This window comes from Apostichopus japonicus, chromosome 15, assembly GCF_037975245.1.
Source record: "Apostichopus japonicus isolate 1M-3 chromosome 15, ASM3797524v1, whole genome shotgun sequence".
NCBI lineage: Eukaryota > Metazoa > Echinodermata > Holothuroidea > Aspidochirotida > Stichopodidae > Apostichopus > Apostichopus japonicus.
In genome coordinates this window covers 6,414,293-6,437,604 of record NC_092575.1, presented here as the reverse complement: position 1 = coordinate 6,437,604, position 23,312 = coordinate 6,414,293, and the positions used below count along the sequence as shown (strand labels likewise).

General features: G+C 37.9%; 2 protein-coding genes and 1 long non-coding RNA gene across 13 annotated transcripts in view; 1 reads left to right on the top strand and 2 right to left on the bottom strand.

Annotated features, from left to right (window-relative positions):
- LOC139981584 (uncharacterized) overlaps nt 1–23,312 on the top strand; it is a 171,879-nt gene that overhangs the window by 93,847 nt on the left and 54,720 nt on the right. The gene's annotated exons all lie outside the window — the stretch shown is intronic.
- Nucleotides 1–23,312, bottom strand: part of LOC139981588 (uncharacterized) — a 107,297-nt gene that overhangs the window by 61,099 nt on the left and 22,886 nt on the right. The gene's annotated exons all lie outside the window — the stretch shown is intronic.
- On the bottom strand, nt 7,419–9,303 carry LOC139981592 (uncharacterized). Its single transcript, XR_011797893.1, has 3 exons — nt 9,178–9,303; nt 7,621–8,071; nt 7,419–7,550 (listed from the first exon to the last, which is right to left on the bottom strand). It is a non-coding gene; the product is annotated as an uncharacterized lncRNA (long non-coding RNA).

Sequence of the window (23,312 nt, the reverse complement as noted above, 5' to 3'; positions counted from 1 at the left end):
AGACATTTTAAAAGGTCAGAATTGTTCTGTCTATATGTTAATTTGTCATCAGATGAAAGAAGGCCACAAATAAAGCACTGCATCTGACGTGAAACAATTGCGACGTAAATGTATGAAATAATTCTTCCGATAAGTCTTTCAAAAGGCTCGTCCTGTATCTCGCGGGACATTCTTCTGTCCTGCTGGAGTCAGTTTTAATGTCTCCCTCTACTTATACCTGACTGATAGTTATATTATCGCATATATTTATAGAAATGAGAAGATATCATACTTCGATCTTAACATTGTTCTTTAAATACCTTGAATATCATTCCCCTTTGTTCAAATTTATCATAAATCAGGTACTTTAGATTGAAAAATGAAATATTCATTTGGGGGGGGGGGGGAGGTTGGATTTAATATCTTAATGTTTTATTTAACGTGAAAATCACACGCCCACACACTCATGCGCTTGGGTCATCCATGCATGTCGTGTACTTGAATACTTCATAAACACTTAGCGTTCTATTGAAGGTTCTGAAACCAAAGCCTAATTTTATATCTATTATTAAATTCAGATTGAACGTCTGATATTCGAAAACAATGCCTAGCTCAATCAAATAGTGAAAGTTGATTATTCGATGGCCTCCAAATACAGTTTTTAATTACGCTCATTAAGGATACTTTCTCATGTATGCTGTAGGCAGAACGACGAATTAGGATACACTCTTAAAACACCTGGGTCATATTCATGACCCAAACGCAGGGTCGATGGTCTTATAACCCAATTTGGGTTGTACCATACACTAAGCTGACCTAATGCTAAGTCCGAAATTGACTTTCAACAATGAGTCAAAATAATATTGCACTATGATTGGTCAACATTATAGGAATATGAGTGCATCATTTCAGATCAGCCAATTAACGAACACACATTGACCGTCTGATAATATTGGCCCTGCGCGCGCGCCATAGACAACTTGGCTGTAGGACAAGTTTGCTGACAGAGCGAACATGATCAGAAGCACAGATGGATTCGTTTGTGAAAGATAAATTAGAAGAATGGGGCTTGATGGAATGGGCTTATTCATTCCAAGGTATGGTATCATGTGCAAATATCTTTTTTATATGTAATTAAATTTCAAGAAGTGCTGACGTAGCATACGAAGACATAACGTAAGGCTAAGTCGGTGACTGAATTCGTAGTCGTACTAGCCTACGGCCTAACGTTAAGCCATAACATAGGCTAGGCCTAACGTAGGCATGGCCTGTAAACATTACACTATCTGGTTAGGCTAAGTAGTTTCTTTAAAATATTGAGATTATGTATATATGTACGAAACCTCTACTAGGCTTTAGTATCCGGTATACAAATCCACAATCCTGATATGAATATTAGGCCCCTAATGGTTGAAATTGTAAAATATGGAGCTAATTTACAGAAAGTTCTGTCCAAGTTGTTAAACGGACCCGTTTAGCCTAGTCGCTGCCAGTTAGCCTACGTACAAAAAATGCAAAGTTTTCGATAGGACTAAGAAGTAAGATGTCAATATATCCTATAGGGCCTAGGCCTATTACTACCGTTAGGATCGCCCGTGGATAGACCCATGGACTTGCACGGAGACCAAACATTATTCCATATTCTTACATTTGCCGAACTGTATATTTAAAATAAATATGACGATGCACAAAGTTCTGCATAAGTAAGCATTGTTGACGATGCATAATTAAGCATTGTTGTGCCAAGTTTGCTGAGTAAATATGATTAGGCCCCTAGGCTAGGCCTATTTGCGATCATGAGGATGACGGCTAGATTTGGACAGGCTAATGGGGTGTTTTTTTTTGTACACATAGGGGCAGCTACTGTAGTGTGAAGCATTTAGCCTAACGTTAGGCCTAGGCCCTACTGCGTATAGTGTTATAGGTCTAACGATAGGTCTAAAGATATGGAACAAGCACCTGTGAACAAGAGTTTTTACCAGAATTTTAGGGTTAGGCCTAAATAACAAAAATAGCTTAGGCCTAGTCCTAGTTAAATAGCTAATGTTACATCTGATTAAGCAGTAAGTGTACTAACATACTGTAGTCTATCTGACTTCCGAACGAAAGGCAAAGAAGACCAAAAAAGAGGCAGAACTTGGAATAAATTTACAACAATTTCATTTGAAAATTTCTTGGCAATGAAAATTTTGAATTATCATACAAAATAACATTTAGGCCTAGCCTAGAATGTTATAGGCCTATGCTAGGTCTATTTGGTCAAGATGTGAAAAAACAGCCTGTTTTGCATATATTATGGTTAAAAATAAGTAGGCCTAGCAGATCTTATTTGTTCATATTGCTTTTTGAGCACGTTGTTATACGGTAATATTGGAACGTATTGTTAGGTAGCCTAGGTGTATATGCAGTATTCGGGCACCTTATGATACCCTACGATAAATACTTGTATATAAATTCTACAAATTAAGTATGTACAGTTAAGCAGGGGCGGGGGGGGGGGTGTTGTAACAAGTACTGTAAGTAGCACGGGGTGCCTGTAACTTTGCACTTTTCAGCTAAATTGCTTCAACATTCATTGAAAATATTCAGATTATGATGCCAGCACCAGACAAACCTCAATCTATATAGGGCCTGGCATAATCGTCAGGGTTCGAAATATGTGGTAGTTCAGTAGGCTGTAGCAGAGTGTAGCCCTAGACAACCAAATATACGTTGGACTACCACAACTGTCAGAACACTTAGTAGCAGTAGTCCGATGGGCTACCAAAATTTCCCAATTTGAAAGCTTTTATCTGTGATAAGTTGTTTTCACCCACACTAACAATGTGTAAATCTTTTCCATAGCAATACTGTATATTGTATATACCTTTTATCATCATTGTGTAAAAAATTATACAGGAAAAAATCTTCACAGTCCAAGTCTGGGCACAAAAAAATGCTTTCTGTGCAGATTTGTCACATATTTCATCCTTTTTCAGATTAATCTTGACTTTGAAGTCATCAAGCCAAAGTGTGGGGACAAATTGTTCCTGTTATGGACACCTGCACTCGCTAGGAACCTACTGCATTATGCTGACAAGCAAAATGGTTGGTCTTGACACCTGGGGATTGATCAAGACAGCAGTCAACTATCAGGTAACTAAGGTGCAATAACTTAACCCAGGTAAAATGCATGTGAACTGTTTTCATGTGACACTGCCAGTGATGTGTCACTGGGCCCCGGCTGAGCTTCAACTCAGTCAGGGGAAATAATGAAAATGGTGTGTATTTGGAGGAGGGGGTCAGTCAGGGGATTAAGGTGGCCAGTCAGATAACAGAATAGTGTCAAGTATTATGCTTGATTGCCATGTGTCAGTACACAGTGTCTTAGGTCTGGCATGGGCACAACCCTGCACATTCAACATAGATGACATCGGATTTGTTATAAGCTACAAATGTTTTCTATTCTCGCATCAGAATTCTGGTAATATTGTCTTGCTTCATCGACGAACATTCATTGGCCTGGCATCCACCCAACTTTGGATCACAATCAGAGATGCTGTTGAGAAATTGGTGGATTTGTAGAGCCGTCAGAGATCCTATCCACACTATATAATGCATAATGTTCCACTGAAAGCCTTTTTGTAACTGATATATCATCATATATTACCACAAATGTGTTAGCTTATAACACAGGCATAATCAGTGACTCTATGAGTGTTAAGTCTGTGAATCTTTCCCCAAGGTTCTTATTTTCCCTCTTTACAGATGATGAAGTATGCAACATTGCACTGCAGTGCATTCCATGCATCTTACTAATTGGCAAAGGAAAACGGGCTACAATTGAAGATGCCCTAACTTCATTTGTGGATTTGCAAAAGGTGAGCTGAAAGCTAAATTTGAAGTAGAAAAATTCCTTTTATCAGATCATCGTCGGTTACAGGTTCATCTAGGAAAATTGACAGACGATACAATTATGGATGAAACAGGCAAAGAGCTTGCCTTCTGTTCTCGAGCAGTGTACATCGATTGGTGAGACAAGACATTCATCAATTACAATCCCACCCTGCTCCTAGAACCACCATTTTATGTTCCCATCTGAAAGACATGAACGATGCATTCAGCCACTTTCCCAAGGGGAATGGTGGAAGAGGACTATCAAAGCATCGGTCACTAATGCTCTGCAGCTGTACCAATCAAATGCCCGAAGAACCTCACCACCCCCAGAAATTGTGAAAACATTACCCACTAGCAAGTTCTCACACAGACAACTGCACCAGGTTGCATTGTACAAACCCTAAACCAAATTCATTACAGGTAGAGTTGTAACAATGATTCCTCAGTCCAGTATACACATGATATATGAATACATGTATATAAATGTGAATGCAGAATATGTTGAGTGTGCAGTGGAAGAGTGTACAATCTAATTCACACCGATCGGATAGGACATTGCGGTATTCCAGGCAGTATGCTGGGATAGTATAATTGTCTTGTTAACTTTTGAACACTGTGTTCATCCAAAATCAATTGTCCAGGGTTCCTCGATGAGCCTCAAATTAACTTACAGAGGCCCGACAATTCTTTATATCTGAATTAGTAAAAAAAAACTTGTTTTCAGTACAATGCATAAAATACCTGGCATCTCTACAACCCTCTATGAAATTGTGGCACTATTCATCACTGAAGTTGTGAATGCTAAATATTGCACATCCTTAATCAAAACAAAGATTGCTTCTATCAATACCCCACCTTCTGGGGAGTACTACAATATATGATCCTTTCTATATGGAAGGCAGTATTCGAATAAATCTAAGAAGTTTGCTTCCATAACCTTTTCTTTTTCATTTCAGATTGGAACCAATTTTCTACACTACCTTGAAGGGGTGAAACAAAAGCAACCATTCGTTCTAGCTATTGGAAGCAGCAGGGTTAGCCCGGAACAAACTTACATAATCATAGAGAGAGAAGCCATTCCACAGGAGTCGCTGATTAATGCCATTGATTTATGTTTTAAGTGTTTTCATGTTTTTGATATGGATTATCAGTGGCAATGATACAACTCCCGGCAGTTCCTCCAGACTGTTGTATACGACATTGATGTACCTGGGAAAATTTCATTATCAGTTGTGTCATTGAAGACATATTTGAAAATCAAAATGAAGTAGGGCTGAAAATTTTCATACCTGGGTCCCATATTCATGCTTCAACAAGAACTTTCAACAAAGTTGAAACAATAGTCGCACAGTGCAACACTAGAATTAACTTGTCAATCGATTCAACTGTCCATTACAATTCCTTTTTACATAACAGTTGAAAGAATTTGGACACAATTTTGTTCAATGCCGAGCAACCTTTATGATCATCTGAAGTTGTGTGATTTTAGTTGAAATCTCAACTGTTAGTTGAATCATGTTTATGGGACCAAGGCATACTTGCCTCATATACAAAGCAAAGATATTTTTGTATTCTAAGAAGAATTGGCAAAACGTTTTCAGCCTGTATGATCATATTTGTTTTCATCTCATAAATTCCAGTTCCAAAGTTGCAGCTCACAAATTGTTTTGCTGTCATGAAATTTTAGAAGGAAATTATATGGATTGTCCCAGTCCCAGTTATCTGCTCTAAATAAATTTCTTGGACTATTTTCAATTGAACGGCTCTTGGAATGCAGAAATCTGCGTATCCATTCTACACATATTTACATATACAATATTTACCTGTGCTGGGTTATGTACAACAGCAGTATAAATATTACACATAATATTTGGACTCATTACTTATAGGCTTGCCGCCGTTTAATGAAAGCCATGGATAAGTGTTAAAAGGGGGGGGGGGGGGGAATCTTTCTTTACGAGGCCTAATTTAGTGAACATTTTCAAGCCTGACCATCCATCACCCCATCTTTTAAAAATGTGGCAACCATGTTTTGATTGTCATTTTCTTCTTTTGTTATTACATCTTAAGTAAGGCAAATACCTCCCCATGCGAGCTAGTCTATGCTTTAGCTGATAACTATCACTATGAAGACACACACATGTCTAGCTAGAAAGTGTTCGTTCATACATTCAGCAAATTGTATTTTATCCAAACAAGTCTAATAAAATGTTGAAATTGTTTATGTAAAAATTGCAATGGGGTAAAAAAAATATTAAATCATTGGTAATGCTACAAACAATTCCTTCCTTTAGATCTTGTACTATGGTACCATGTTAATGAAACATTCAGTTTTGTTGCAATTTTACATTTCAGTTCACTTTCTTTGAAGGAGTTATATCAATAAATTGCTCTGTCAAATGAAGCCTTTTGTATTTATGTATTTTTTCCTATAAGAGTCAAGCTGACCCAAATTTGGTTGATTTTCCATCATAACCCTTGCCTGGGTCAATATTTACCAATATTTCTGGGTCAAATTTTCAACCCATAAATTGGGTCACTTATTCTGACCTTATTTTCTGGGTCAGTTTGACCCAAATGTGTTAGGTTCCCTCCTGACTTTCATTTGGGTCAAAAAGTGACCCAATTTGGGTCAATTTTAACCCAAGTGTTTTTAGAGTGTAACTTTATCTCAAGATACACAGGCACCCAAAGACGAGCCAGCAATGCTTTGTACCAAGAAATAAACACATGGTAGCAATTAAACAGCATTAATAGATTCATACAAAGAAGCTTCGAAAGATAGATCTTAAAGTTGCTTACATTATTTGACTTCTCTCTTTTATCGAACCATCCTTTGTTAATACTCTTGCTTGTAGTAAGATGTGTTCAGGTGTGTCGAATGATGAACTAATTAGTTGTTACGTACAGTCTACTGGTTGCGATGTTGTATTTCCAACGCGAGTATTCTCTATGGCTGATCCTGGCTACTATTAGATTTTTATGAACTTTACAACAAGTTTGAGCCAAAAAACATCGAACTTTATTCCTGCAAGGAGATATAGATTTTCTTACGAAGATGAGCTTACATTTGACCGTTATAAATTTGATATCAGCTTTATAATACGAGACAAGGACGGAAGGCCAATTTCAGCAGAACTTGCTTTTACTATCGAGAACACTGTTGTCCAGGATTCCGGTTTTTACGATGTTGTACTGACACAAGATTCAAACATGAATGCAAGTACGATTATACTGCATCAAACGTATCGTTTGTTTAACAGTCATTCCCCTGCGATAATACATGTTTTTTAAGAGATAAACATGTTTTTTTCGAGCGATAAACATGGTTTATCGGCAATAAACCATGTTTACCGCTTGAAAAAAAAAACATGTTCATCTCTTAAAAAACATGTATTATCGCCGATAAACCATGTTTATCGTGTAAAAACATTGCTACGGTCCCGCACAATCCGCACATGGACAAGTGCAGAATAATAATCAGCAACGCACAGGCTTAGTACACAGTCATCGAAATGACACCGATCTCGACACAAGCTATATCCGCTTAGTGCTTAGGAACAGGACACTTCGCCCAACAACCATTTCGCCCAACTGCCATTTCGCCCAACCTTACCATTTCGCCCAACCAGCCTGGTCATTTCGCCCAACCAGCCTGGTCATTTCGCCCAACCAGCCTGGTCATTTCGCCCAACCTTGATCAAATATGAGCTTTCTAGTCACTTCGCCCAACAACCATTTCGCCCAACTGCCATTTCGCCCAACCAGCCTGGTCATTTCGCCCAACCAGCCTGGTCATTTCGCCCAACCAGCCTGGTCATTTCGCCCAACCAGCCTGGTCATTTCGCCCAACCAGCCTGGTCATTTCGCCCAACCAGCATGGTCATTTCGCCCAACCATCATAGTCATTTCGCCGAACCAGCATGGTCATTTCGCCCAACCGTGTTGGTCATTTCGCCCAACCTTATTTTTACTAATATTCAGTCAGAACAACATTACTTTTTCTATTCCACTAGTTCAATTTGATTTATTTTGGGTTAGGTTACTTCGTAATAGGTAAATAAAAACGTGAGGTTCGCTCGATATCGATCGGAGTCTGAGCAGTTATTTCGGGTATAATGGGAGGATTACACTACTTTAGGCGTTTACGCATACAATGGAAGTTATATTATTATACAAACACAGGGGAATCGGTCTTCATAAAAACCCATCAAACCTAACCCCTAAAACACTGATCGATCCTCAAGTTTCCTTAATATTCGGTTCGTGTATCATGTAATGTTAACAATTCTTGAACGTTTCCTTTTCAAGTATCATATTTAATCAAGGTTGGGCGAAATGACCAGCCTGGTTGGGCGAAATGACCAGGCTGGTTGGGCGAAATGACCAGGCTGGTTGGGCGAAATGACCAGGCTGGTTGGGCGAAATGACCAGGCTGGTTGGGCGAAATGGTAAGGTTGGGCGAAATGGCAGTTGGGCGAAATGGTTGTTGGGCGAAGTGTCCTGCTTCCAAATATGATTCTTCAAAAGAAAACGTTCGGGAATTGTTAACGTTACAGGATACGAACCGAATATTAAGGAAACTTGAGGATCGATCAGTGTGTTAGGGGTTGGGTGTGATAGTAAACGTTCGAATATTAAGGAATGTTAAGGAAACTTGAAGTCCTTTACTTTGTATAACTTTAGTGAGGAAACGTTCGGGAATTTTTAACGTTACAGGATACGAACCGAATATTAAGGAATCCTGAGGATGGATCAGTGTTTTAGGGGTTATGTTTGATAGGTTTGATAGTAAACGTTCGGGAATTGTTAACGTTACGGGATACGAACCGAGTATTAAGGAAACTTGAAGTCGTGGTTTAATTGATTATATATGTGATTACATATGTGGTTACATTGATAAAGTGGTTACATTGATTAAATATAGTACTTCAATATTACGGACAGGTTTTATATATATATATATTTTTCAATTTAATAAGGAAACGTTCGGGAATTCTTAGTCAGTAGGATGGATCAGTGTTTTAGGGGTTAGGTTTGATAGATTTTATGAAGACCGATTCCCCTTTGTTTGCATAATAATATAACTTCCATATAATAATAATAATATAACTTCCAATAATTTAACCCAAAATAAATCAAATTGAAGTAGTGAAATAGAAACGGTTGTATTATTCCCTTTGTTTGTATAATAATAATATAACTTCCATTGTATGCGTAAACGCCTAACGTAGTGTAATCCTCCCATTATACCCGAAATAACTGCTCAGACTCCGATCGATATCGAGCAGACCTCACTTTATTCACCTACCACGAAGTAACCTAACCCAAAATAAATCAAATTGAACTAGTGGAATAGAAAAAGTAATATTATTCTGACTGAATATTAGTAAAAATAAGGTTGGGCGAAATGACCAACATGGTTGGGCGAAATGACCATGCTGGTTGGGCGAAATGACCAACATGGTTGGGCGAAATGACCATGCTGGTTGGGCGAAATGACCAGGCTGGTTGGGCGAAATGACCAGGCTGGTTGGGCGAAATGGTAGTTGGGCGAAATGGTTGTTGGGCGAAGTGACTAGAAAGCCTTCAGAAATCCGCAACCTCAGCAATCATCATGGCGGTTATACAACCATCGGTAAGTTCAAGTGTCGATTATTGTCAGCTTGGCGTGAACAAGTGCAAGAGTTTGTTCTAAATCTGGTTCGCAACAGCGGGGTGTCGTCACGCCCCAGTGCCCCTGAATCCCACTACCCGCCAAAAGATGAGGTACCCACTGGCAGTTTCGAGCGCTTTCTGGTCCCTTCGCCCAACAACCATTTCGCCCAACTGCCATTTCGCCCAAAAACGCCTGGTCATTTCGCCCAACCAGTCTGGTCATTTCGCCCAACCAGCCTGGTCATTTCGCCCAACCAGCATGGTCATTTTGCCCAACCAACATGGTCATTTCGCCCAACCAGCATGGTCATTTCGCCCAACCATTTTTTAAACTAATATTCAGTCATAATAATAATACTTTTTCTATTTCACTAGTTCAATTTGATTTATTTTGGGTTATGTTACTTCGTGGTAGGTGAATAAAGTGAGGTCCACTCGATATCGATAGGGGTCTAAGCAGTTATTTCGGGTATAATGGGAGGATTACACTTCTTTAGGCGGTTATGCATATAATGGAAGTTATTTAATTACATGCACAAACAAAGGGGAATCGGTGTGGAATAATATCACCTTTTCTATTTCACTAGTTCAATTTGGTTTATTAATCCACAGCTATTGTTCTGCTTGATGACTTCGGTCAAGCGTTTATCAAGTCCGCCAGGCATTAATCAAGGGTATTGTTCACAGCTGTTAAGTGTTTATATAGTTCTACATAGTGTTAATTTAATTTTATACAAACAAAGGGGAATCGGTGTCTATAACAACCTATCAAACCTAACCCCTAAAACACTGAACAATCCTACCGACTAACAATTCCCGAACGCTTCCTTATTAAATTAAAACATATATATTTATATATAATATATCAATGTAACCACATATGCAATCACATATGTAATCAATTTAACCCCGACTTCAAGTTCCCTTAATGTTCGGTTCGTATCCCGTAACGTTAACAATTCCCGAACGTTTACTATCAAACCTAACGACGGCAACTACCGAAAGTACGGCTACCGCATGAATAATTTGCCGTCTAGTCACAGCTGCAGCATGAACCATTTGCCCACAGGATATGTTTTATAACCTTTTTTTGGGGGGGGGGGAAGGGGGTAGGGAGAGGGTCGCTCCGCCCTGCTTTACATTTGCTTTTATTACTGTATGAATACTGGACCTTTTTCCGATTATGATAAATGGACTTTTTTGCTATTATGAATATCAAACCATTTTCCGATTATGAATAACGGACCTTTTTTGCTATTATGAATATCGAACCTTTTTCCGGTTATGAATAATGGACCTTATGAACAATGACCCTTTTTTTAAGAATAACGAACCTTTCTTCCGATTATGGATAACAGACCCTTTTTTTCTCGGAAAATGCACGTTATGAATAACGAAACTTATGAACAATGACCCTTATGACTAATGGTCCTTATGAATATCGGGCTGACCCCATGTGTTGAACATGTTTCAAACACACTTCTATAGAATGTCAATTGATATCACAGCATATATGCTGTGACTGGGTAGGTCCGGGCAGGGTGAAATTTTCAGGGCGGTGAGGGTGAATATTCCCTAAGAAAAAGTGTTGTAACAGAGGGAAAATTTCCTATAGTGTTACACCTGGAAACCCTAGCCTTTGTATAGTGGTATTGCTACTAATCTTGCAGGAGCTCTGGAAAAAAAAAGAATCGTCAAAGTTTCCCAAATACAGGGCGAATCTTTGATATAGTGTATGGACTATAGTAACGTATTGAAACCAATAGTAAGTAATTGTTACAGGCCCCTAGTCTGAACAGTGAAACTTTTACTCAGTCGGACACAGAACCTATATTGAAGCCACAATGTAGTTAGCAACAATATGATTAACCATAACATGATAGCCTTACTCAGCTGTTAGCCTTCAATGGAGACTTAAAGATCTTTATTTTATTGGTCCCAATTATAGCCAGTGTTCGACTTATGGCCAAAAAATTGCATAGCAACAAATTTCGACAATTGCTATACAATATTTTTGTTGCATAGCAGTTCCCCAATATTGAATAGCAGTTTTGAAATTACCACAAAACGGACCAAATGTTGGCGATTAATGTATTAACTAGAAAATGTTTGTTTATTATTATTATGTATACTAGTGTTGCTACGATAATCGTTTTCAATATCGGTATCGGCCGATATTTGCAATATCGGCAGCATATCGGTATCGGTAAAATTTTGCCTAATTGCCGATAACAGCAAACCGATATTGAACTTTTCTTTTTAACAGCAGAGCTACCTGTACTTATTGATACTTGCAATGATTTGTTAATCTGCCCAAGACGATCCATTTCTTTAGCGTCAGTTAAACTCAGATTCATTTTCTATTAATATCCATGGAAACCTGACTCTCCGTAACATCTAAAAACACGTCTACGGCGCGCAAATATAACCAATGACCTTCGTGAACCTTGGCCTACACACAGCATTAGTGCAGCATATATACACTGTACTAACCATTCATTTCCTCAAAGGCCTCCGTGAAAACCTTGAACATGATGCATACAGTAACTGCACAGTTCAGCAGTTTTGGAAAACCTTGTTCAATTTCCCGCGAACACACTGCCGATTTCCCGCCGGTGTTCGCCTGCCTAGCACGCGTAACGTGCGAGCATAAAGGCGTGGTGTCCAGGGGCCCGTCTTAGGGCTATGGTGGGGTCATGGGGTAGAACCCCTCGTGGGGATCCTGGGGGCGAAAGCCCCCGAAAATTGTTGTCATTTTTTGCGATGTCTGGCGATGAAAAAATTCGCAGTTGAGGATGCAAAATACTGACAACTTTTTTTATTTAAATTGTCACGAAACTGATGAAAATTTTAAAATGACAAGTTAAAGTAGCTATATTATGTTATAAAATGAAAAGAGATTTAATCTGTCTTTCAATCTTTAAAAAGTGCAACTTACAAAACTTCCGATATTATGAAACAAACAACGTTCAGCAAAGCCCCGTTTCTAGACTGCCTAACAATGAATAGCGTGCATTATGCGTACATTTTTACAACTGCAGTGTTTAACCCTATACCCAACTACTGTACCACGGTACATGTGCTGCGAATTTGCACAGGTACCTTCGCAACAACTGTGAGCTCATCCCCTGTGTAACACCTGTTTGTTAACATTTTTTTGGCACGTTGCCAGGGAACCTTTTAGTTACGTGAGATCCGTAACCGCCGAGGTGGTTAGGCTATTTGCTTTACACTTAACTATGGTAGGATATTATTTTTTCAGGTTTTTTTTTCGCTATACGGTCAAGTGAATAAGTTGTACATTGAGTATAAACTCAATAAATTATAACTTCTTCATTGTGATCGACAGTTCGTAAGTTAAGGTTTGAGTGTTTGCTCCCAAATCTGACTAGGAATTTGTATCGCACAAATCGGCACAATGTGCGATGCTGATTTGGAAACGTCTCGCAAGTTTGTCGTTTTGGATCGCATTTTGCGATGCGATACCGGAAAAATCGAACACTGATTATAGCACACTATAGCCAGGAAAGTTTTGTGATTACGTAATCGACCTGCCCAGGTCGTAAATCAACCTTTAAAGTTCTAGACTTTACAATTAGCCTGCATAGCATCTTAACATCACTAGGTTCTTTGACTAGGCTTAATGAGATCTTAAAAATTGTGTTGATTTACATCAAAAATGAATATATTCATTATGCAATAGATATAGAAAAATATTAATCGAAGCATTTCCACGAAAATGTTCCGGATTAACAAAGAGACACTAGATGAAAGATCGGGTAGCATTGTTGGTGGAAGAGCAATATGGAATATACGCTATGCTGATGACACCACACTGATTGCACGCTCAAAAACGGAACTGGAAAAGCAAGCAGTAGAATTGGAGAAATGCAGCCACACCTTTGGTCTCCATATAAACTCAGCCAAAACTCATGTTATGGTTCATGGTAGCAAAGAACAGATCTTTCTTGGCGGAAGTGCAATCAACCAGGTATACAGCTTCAAATACCTTGGCTCAATGGTAAGGATTGATGGAGACTCTACACCAGAGATTTGTACTAGGTTGGCAATTGCAAGAGATGCCACCAGCCAACTAATTGGATTGTGGAAGGCAAAAGAGATCAGCCTGAAACTGAAGAAACAGTGGTGAAATCTCTTGTGTGGAGTGTAGCTCTCTATGGTGCAGAAAGTTGGGCATTAAAACAGAATGACATGAAGAAAATAGAATCATTTGAGCTGTGGGTGTGGCGTAGAATGCTTCAGGTCAGCTGGAAAGATAGAAAGACAAATGCTTGGATCCGCCAAAGGGTAGGAGTTTCAGAAGAGGAAGGTCTACTTGTCCAGTTAAGGAAGAGGAAGCTGTCCATGTATGGACATTGGAAGCGCCGATCAGATAGCCTAATTCAGATGACAGTAGAAGGAGAAGTAGAAGGGAAGGCCAGGCCAGGACGTAGGAAAACAGGATGGATCGATAACATCAAGAAGTGGACAGATGGAGGAATGGCCGTGGCAAGAGCAAAGGCAAACAAGAGAATGCCGACGGTTCTATAGGACTATATGGCAAAACAGCAGCAGCAGCAGTTCCGGATTACAAATAAGGTATCCAGACGTTTATCCCCGATTTACCGGATACCAGTGGAGTCTAAAGTCCCTCAAATGAACATAGTCAGATAGAAAGTTTATAAAAATAACAATGATATTTTATCATCGAACGACTACACGCGCGTATATACGCGCAAGTTGGCTTTCGTCATAAGTGGGTACAAATGTCACAAACGTACGTGAGCTGACGCGCACGGGTACTATCTTCACGTTTTTGTATATATGCATTCGGTGCAATACGATATTTTTGGCGTACATATTTGATTTATTTCATCTGTTTTTATCCGCCATTGAAAGCTTAGCGCAGTTTACGGTTGACGGGTGCGTTAAAATACGTGCAGTATGGCGCTGTTTGTTATCGATGGCCGTAACTTTATTCTCACCCAAGATTAATCCCGCTAATTTAAGGAACTAGAGTATTGTCTGTTACTAATTCAAGTAACGTACTCTGTTTTTGATGATAAAGATCGATTATAAAGAGAAACTGAGCAAGCAACTATTGCATCGAAATAACCTACGTTAAAGATTATTCAGTGTAGGTGTACCTACCTTAACACACTAACGTATACCATACTACAATTTTACCATCCGATCACATCAACACTAGTGATTGTAATCGACCTAACCCAACCGTTACATTGTCAATTGTCGAGTAACAACCTAACGATCTAAAACAAGGACTGACTAAAAGGATATCACAAAATTTTCTTAATACGGCCTAATTATAATTCAGCTGTTACTTAGAGTAACATTTATATATATTACTTTAAAGATTTACCATATAGGCTTACTTATACGCTAAAAGTGGGTCTCGTCAATGCTGAACGCTCCGATCCTGACTCTCATAAGACTTTGTCAAGCAGATTTTTTATTTGTGTAGTATTTAGCCGGCAATATATATATATATATATATATATATATATATATATATATATACATATATATATACATATATATATATATATATATATATATATATGTATATATATGTATATATTTAGATATATATATATATATATATATATATATATATATATATATATATATATATATATATATATATATAATAATAATAATAATATAACGAAAATCCACGTTTACTCCAAAAGAAAATAATATTGGAGAAAACCAGAGAAATAAGATATGACTCATACTTGACAAGTAACGAGTTATGTTTTAGAAAATATATTGGATTTTCGGTCCCTCTGGAACCGTCGTCGACAATACTTGGCAGTCGAATGGAAAGTACAAAATGTAACACAATGAACGTATGACGCTAGATAAGTGTAGGTTGCATTTATGGAATTAGAACCAAATAAACCATGACTTTACAGGAAGCGGGTTAAGGAGCAAAGAACGGATTGCATATGTTTATATATGCATGTGCATATATTTATATATATATATATATATATATATATATATAAATATATATATATATATACACATATATATATATATATATATATATATATTTATATATATATATATATATATATATATATATATATATATATATATATATATATATATATATATATATTAATGAAAATGTATATATATATATATATACGCCTACAGTGTAATTACGACATTTCTTACCGGTTTCGAACCTCTGAACATACAATCAGCGTCCATAGCCTAGTGGTTAGGGTGTCCGCGTACAGAGCGGAAGGCCCGTGGTTCGAATCCCGGTGGAGGCTGAAAGTTTTTTCACTGTTCTTGATTTTCCAACTCATTATGATTTTCATATATGTATATATATATATTCCTTGTCCTTTTTGTTGTTGAACGATTTGATGTTATAACGAAGTTAAAATACAAGAAAATAAAGACAAAAAACCAATTTCATGGTTAGGTGTCAGTTTCCACGAACATGAATTAAAACCTGTCATTTCTTTTAAGGGAGTGCGATGTGCCGTGCAGCAATACTTGTTGTGCTATTTTAGGCACTTTCATGTTTGACTGATTATAGCCAGTCAAAAAGATTTGTAAAGATAATGATTTTTTACCGAAATACACATATTTAGACATTTCAATCTCCACTTCTATTACTGTGACAGAATTAAAGTAGTATTACGAGGAATTACCATTTTTTTGACGCCCCAGCTGGAATGCGCACGAATAAACTTCATTGTCGTGGGTGAACCGGTTTTGACTAACAACACAAGTAAAAGAAGTATTTTCGCAGTATGTGACGTATGCATGTTCCAACGTCATCTCTTCGGGAAGGAAGGGCGCTTTCGTCTTGATGATGATCTGGTACGGACACTCACCGGGGGATGAAACAACCTTGACTTCAATCTTGGGATAAAAGTTATCAAGAACATAGCAATTCAGCAAATAATAAGCGTTGACGTCCAATGGCAATGAATCAGTGTCCACCGCTGAGCAAACAGGTGTTGGTGAAGGAGAATGAGTGTTAAACAGACGATATGTTTGATGTAGTGCGACAGTTCTGGCTTGTCTGTATGAACCTTCTTTCAGTACAACATCGTAAACACCGGAATCTTGGGCAACAGTGTTTCTGATAACAAAAGCAAGTTCTGCTGAAACTATACGTCCGTTGTTGTCTCGTATTATATGGTCTATACGAAATGTGTAACGTTGAAAGAGATACTCATCTCTTTCCGAAAATCTACTTAGCAACTCAAAACTGATATTCGATGAACTTCCTCTTAAATTTTTCGTAAAGTTCATAAAAACCCAGAAGAAACCAGGACCAGCCACAGAGAATACTCGCGTTGGAAATACAACATCGCAACCAGTAGACTGTATGTAACAACTTAGTTCATTATTCGACACACCTGAACACGTCTTACTACAAGCAAGAGTATCAACAAAGGTCGGTCCGATGAAGGAGAGTAGTAAAATAATGTATGCAACTTTAAGATCCATCTGTCGAAGTCCCTCAACAGAACCCGTAAATTATTGCTGTTTATTTGCAAGCAAGTGTTTCTTGGAATAAAGCTTTTCTGATTCGGCTGCCAGTGTCTGTATGCACGGAAAATGATTTCTACGGGAATTATTCTTTGCCATAGATCTACCATAATCTACAATGAACAGTTTCACTTTCTGTCTTTCCGCCTTTCAATAATTATTGAAGTACATTCATTTGTTCTTGCGCTGAGTGTTTTTAAGATCTATTGACGACAAATATTTTTGATAACAGAATTTGGTTTCAAAACATTCTCACCGATCTTTAACGTGAAGTAGTTCTTTCATGAATATATTTCCACATGAGTGGTCATCATAAAGTATGGAATAACATTCAAAAGAAATGAAAATGAATCTACATTCACATTTTACGCCCCGCCCAGAAGTGATTTATTTTCATTTTAGAATTCTCTGATATAAGATAAATTTGATGTAGACGTGTTATATTCAAGACATTTAAAGCAAATGTGAAATTGACTGTAAATATAATACAACGCTCCATCCATCCGATGTGGCGAGCTGCCTTAATTTACTACTGATACTAACGATCTCATTTGGCCATAGTAGAAGCTTACATGCGGTGCATTAAAAAGTAGTAACTGCATGCAAAGTAGTACATCAAGATATACAAAGCACGCACGATTAAAAAAAAGTGTTACTAACTATAGCGATATAAACAAAGTAACTGAAGTGTATGTAAGATTAACTAATCGAAAAAGAACAAACACTCAAATGGTGCATTTATTATGTATTATGTACAATATTTTTTTATGACGTTTTTTGATTCCCAAATGAAATATGTTGTCATTATGTTTTCTTAGTTTAGATGTTCAAGCCTGCCATCATTTGATTCTTCGAGCGAAACTTTTCACTTTTAATTCAGTATCTTGTACATCATGTATCAGGAAAGGAGCTTTCAGAAACTCCATTTTATCAATTCACTATTTTTATTGTCAACCAGTTAAATACACAAAATGCAAAAGACATTTTAAAAGGTCAGAATTGTTCTGTATATATGTTAATTTGCATCAGATGAAAGAAGGCCACAAATAAAGCACTGCATCTGGCGTGAAACAATAATTCTTCCGATAAGCCTTTCAAAAGGCTCGTCCTGTATCTCGCGGGACATTCTTCTGTCTTGCTGGACCCAGTTTTAATGTCTCCCTCTACTTATACTGACTGATAGTTATATTATCGCATATATTTATAGAAATGAGAAAATATCATAGTTCGATGTTAACACTGTTCTTCAAATACCTTGAATATCATTCCCCTTTGATCAAATTTATCATAAATCAGGTACTTTAGTTTGACAAGTGAAATATTCATTTGGGGGGGGGGGGAGGGGGGTCGGATTTAATTGCTTAATGTTATATTTTACGTGAAAATCACACGCCCACACACTTGGGTCGTCCATGCATGTCGTGTACTTGAATACTTCATATAGCACTTAGCGTTCTGTTGATGGTTCTGAAACCAAAGCCTAATTTTTTATCTATTTTTAAATTCAGATTGAACGTCTGATATTCGAAAACAATGCCTAACTCAATCAAATAGCGAAAGTTGAATAATCTTTCTCTTTCGATGTTCTCCAAAATAGAAAGGTGCAAAGTCATCAAGCCATCAAGTATAAATGTTTCTGTTTATAATCTAGAGTTTATAATTACGCTCATTAAGGATACTTTCTCACGTATGCTGTAGGCAGAACGACGAATTAGGATCACTTTTTCTCAAGATACACAGGCACTGACAGACGAACCGGCAATGCTTTGTACCAAGAAACACATGGTAGCAATTAAACAGCATTAATAGAATCATACAAAGAAGCTTCGAAAGATGGATCTTAAAGCTGCTTACATTATTTTACTTCTCTCTTTTATCGAACCATCCTTTGTTGATACTCTTGCTTGTAGGAAGAAGTGTTCAGGTGTGTTGAATAATGAACTTAAATGTTACATTATACAGTCGACTGGTTGCGATGTTGTATTTCCAATGCGAGTATGGCTGATCCTATGGCTGATCCTGGTTACTATTGGATTTTTATGAACTTTACAACAAGTTTGGGCCAAAATACATCGAATTTTATTCCGGCGTGGAGATATAGATTTTGGTACAAAGATGAGTTAACCTTTGACCGTTATAAATTTGATATCAGCTATATAATACGAGGCAAGGACGGAAAGCCAATTTCAGCACAACTTGCTTTTATTATCGAAAACTCTGTTGTCCAAGATTCCGGTTTTTACGATGTTGTACTGACACAAGATTCAAACATGAATGCAAGTACGGTTATACTGCATCAAACGTATCGTCTGTTTAACAGTCATTCTCCTTTACCAACACCTGTTTGCTCAGCCGTGGACACTGCTTCATTGCAATTGGACGTCAACGCTGATTATTTGCTGAATTGTACGGTTCTTGGTTACTTTTATCCCAAGATTGAAGTCAAGATTGTTTCATCCTCCGGTGAGTCTCCGTACCAGATCGTCAACAAGAAGAAAGGGTCTCTCCTTGCAGGATTGACGACGGAACATGCATATGTCACATACTGCGAAAATACTTCTTTCACTTGTAACGTCAGTCAGATTAGTGATGGCTTTAGTCTTAAGACCAGTCGCTTTAATTATTGCACATTTCAGCTGCAGGAACCTCCGACACTTGCATCGAAAGGATACGATAATACCATCCTATATATCATTTTGGCATGTCTGTTCATTATAATCCTGTTAATCGTGTTACTGGTAATAACATGTCATAAAGTAAAGCAAAGGCATCGTGTTTATAAGCATGACAGGAGACATTGTTCTGACAAACACTATGCACAAATCGACCGTCGATAATGAAAGATAATGTTAACAAATAGGTAACCATGAGAGGTACACAAATTCAAAGCGTGTTAATACTTGTATGAGGATGATTACTATTCAAGTCAAGTAAGTAAATTAGGTGGCCTAAGCGAGTCAAACATAATATGTCGAGTATTCTTTGCGTTTAATCTAACAGCTTTTCAGGAAGGTGCCGGGGGGTTGAGCAGAGGGGGCCCTGATGCTGTACATTAGCTTCTTTTCAAGTGGGGGAGGGGCACACCGCAGTGTTGCCAGATCATTCAGCTGAAACCTTTGAATAATTAACATTCACACAGTCAAATGATTGGTTCCGTAAACCTTACTATCCTTAATCGCCCTTTGGGTACAGTGGCCCAGAAAGGACATGGATAAAATGGGATTTAAATTTGCTAAGTCGAAAAATTAACTAATTATCTGGAAGTTCCCGATTTTCTCCTTTTTTGATTCCTTGCCGAAGGAATCTATGCGATGGTGATGGCGTGTGTGTGTATGTATGTATGGACGTATTGCATTATACAATAGTGAATGAAAGGACGAATGTTTTGCCAGAATAAGCCTTCATGAAACCATAGGCATAATGTATGTATTGATGGGTATTTAAAAAAAAACTGAAACAAATATAGTGAATTGCACTTAAATTCTTATCTTTACCATCCTCTCTTATAGCTGGAGCGATGCTTCCACTAGCGCACAACAAATTTCCCCTCTCGCGAGAAATTATCCCCCCCGCTATCACCCCTGACCCATTCCCCAGTAGGGAAAACAATCCTGGTTGTACTTGTAATTTTTGCAATTTAAAACAATATTGTCCGTAAGTCCGTAATCATATTCTATGGGTATGTTGCCTGTACTCATTCTCATGGAAAATTTAGAATGTAGTGTAGACACTATTGTAAAATCATGTAGCTTTGTTTGTACTTACAATCAAGGTGGATTCTACTTGTACTCGTATTCATGCTGTTGTGCTCGTTCTACAAGTCTGCCATCTTGATAACTATCATCTACCAGATATTTATGGGTAACTGTGACAGTTAATAGGATGTATTAGATTAGCAATGATGTCACCATATTGTGTTTAACTCTCATTTTTCAATTTGCTGTCAAAATTTCTAAAAATGTGTCTTCTTGCTCTGAGTCCTCTTTTTAAGTAGGTTAGTCATATGAAATGAAGATCCTTACAAACTAAATAAAGTACAACATTTACAAGAAAGTATTTTCTACCCCCACTTGGGACCTCCTTCAGTCAGAAGGGAAGGTGGATATGGTTCAAATATATCTCAAATTTTGAATGGAAGCATTACCTAAAGTATAATGCTCTGCTGTGGTAAAACCGTTAATATTGAATATTATTGATTTATTGTGATTGCTAACCTTATGTCTGAAAGGACTGACAGTTTCATAAACATAAACATTTTGGTTTTTGTCTTGTGTGTATAGAAATGAACTCCTTTTTATAATGTTAATAAATGCAATACAACACAGCACTGCAAAATGAGAATTCAGCCCAACGTACTATTCTAAAGCAGCTGGTTGTGTTTTGTCACTAGCACTACACGTAGGAGTCCTACTTTACAATACAATGTTTGATACCAACACTATATTTAGTACTTCTGCTTGTGACGAAAAGTGCATATTATATACTCAACCAGTTAAAGAAATATATCTTCAGCCCGATTATAAAATGTGAAGCAGACTATCACCTTAGAAACATTTTGGAAGCCTACTCTGTATGTTGAAGATTTTCTTATGAAAACTGTTACAAAGGATCACTTAATAGACCTACATAATGTATGTATGGGGAAATGAGAATTTGTAAAATTTGTAAAAAAATATGCGCTGATACACCAAATTTGTATAGTTAGATGGAACTTTCATGGGTCCTTACTTGTCAAATCTACCCTACGTACCCAGTTATATTCTAATATTTGGTGCATAACTCCCTTAAAGAAACGCTCTCTAACAGAAATTGACGAGAAAACTCTGGAGCAAGCAACAAGCCCGTTTGGTCTCTTTGAATTTAAGCGGATGCCGTTTGGACTTTGCAACGTCGCGCAAACGTTTTGGAGATTCATGGACGAGGTAACGCGAGGTTTGCAATTCTGTATATACACTTACATCGATGACATAATGGTAGCCAGCAATCCACGGCAGAATAAGCATCGCCTTCAATTGTTGTTCTCTCGACTTGCAGAAGTCGACCTCGACCTCACAAGTCAGACAGACTATGCTGCTCCGGGTGTTTCGCCGCCCGTGCGCACTCAGCGACGAAAACCAAGTACGCGATCAGCAGGTCGTCGGGTATATTGGTCAGCGCGGTATATATAGTGAAGTGCTATACGGTCTTTTCATTTTTGTGCCTTATTTTATCGATCACTTGCTTTTCGCAAGCCCTCTGAAATTGCGCTATGTCGCGGATTTCATACGGATTACGACTCACGCTACAAACGCGATATTTCCAGTCAAATGCAGTCATACTTATTTTAGGGATTTTGACGACTTTGACGCTTGAACGAAAAACATATTAGTGCATCCAATTGATGTGGCTACTTTATTGAATGTTTACGGCCCGGATTCTGGCTCCGGATGATACCGTGAGTTTTAGTGAACAGTACAACTTTGAATTGTTATTGTTTTGGACCCGTGCACCGATTGCAGTGGATCTATGTAGGCCTAATTGTGAATGCAACTCTACGACGGACCAGTTCCCTAGTTCGCTAGCGTTTATTGATTACCTTAAAACATAACGCCTAAAAATGTGCGACATTTGTGATTGTGAACAAAAGTACTTTGTGTTCTAGAACACAATTAGCAGCCTTACATCAACTTTATATTTCCTCCCTCGATGGTGGTGAAGAAACTGAAAAACTTAGTACATTTTCTACGGTACTGTTCACTGGCTTATCAGTGCAAAAGCTTTGGCGAGGGTTTTAGCAGAATTTCCGCTTATTTCATGGTCACTTCATTGTATTGACATCGCGACAAAGTCCAAGGTCCATCACCATGGTCACTGAAACACCAGTCCACGTCTACGGTTGGCGTATATCTAACGTTTAAAATCACAGAGACAGTTCCAACATGAACTCCATTGTGTGCCTTGATGACCTGGAAAAGTATTCTCAACGGATGTTAGGGAAGTCAGTTTATGATTACTATGCCACAGGTGCAAATTCAGAGCAGACTCTGCATGAAAACGTTGAACCATTTCAAAGGTAGAGAAACTGCATGTTTTCACATGTATTGTACATTCGCACAAAGTTTAACCGTGAAAAAAAGAAAAAACAAAACAAAAACAAAAGCACACACAAAGCACATAATATAAAGAGTAACGCCGGCATTCCCATTCATCGAATTACTCTGTACTAGGCGAAACATACTGCTTCACTCCTCTCACATTGTTATATTGAGTATCGTTTC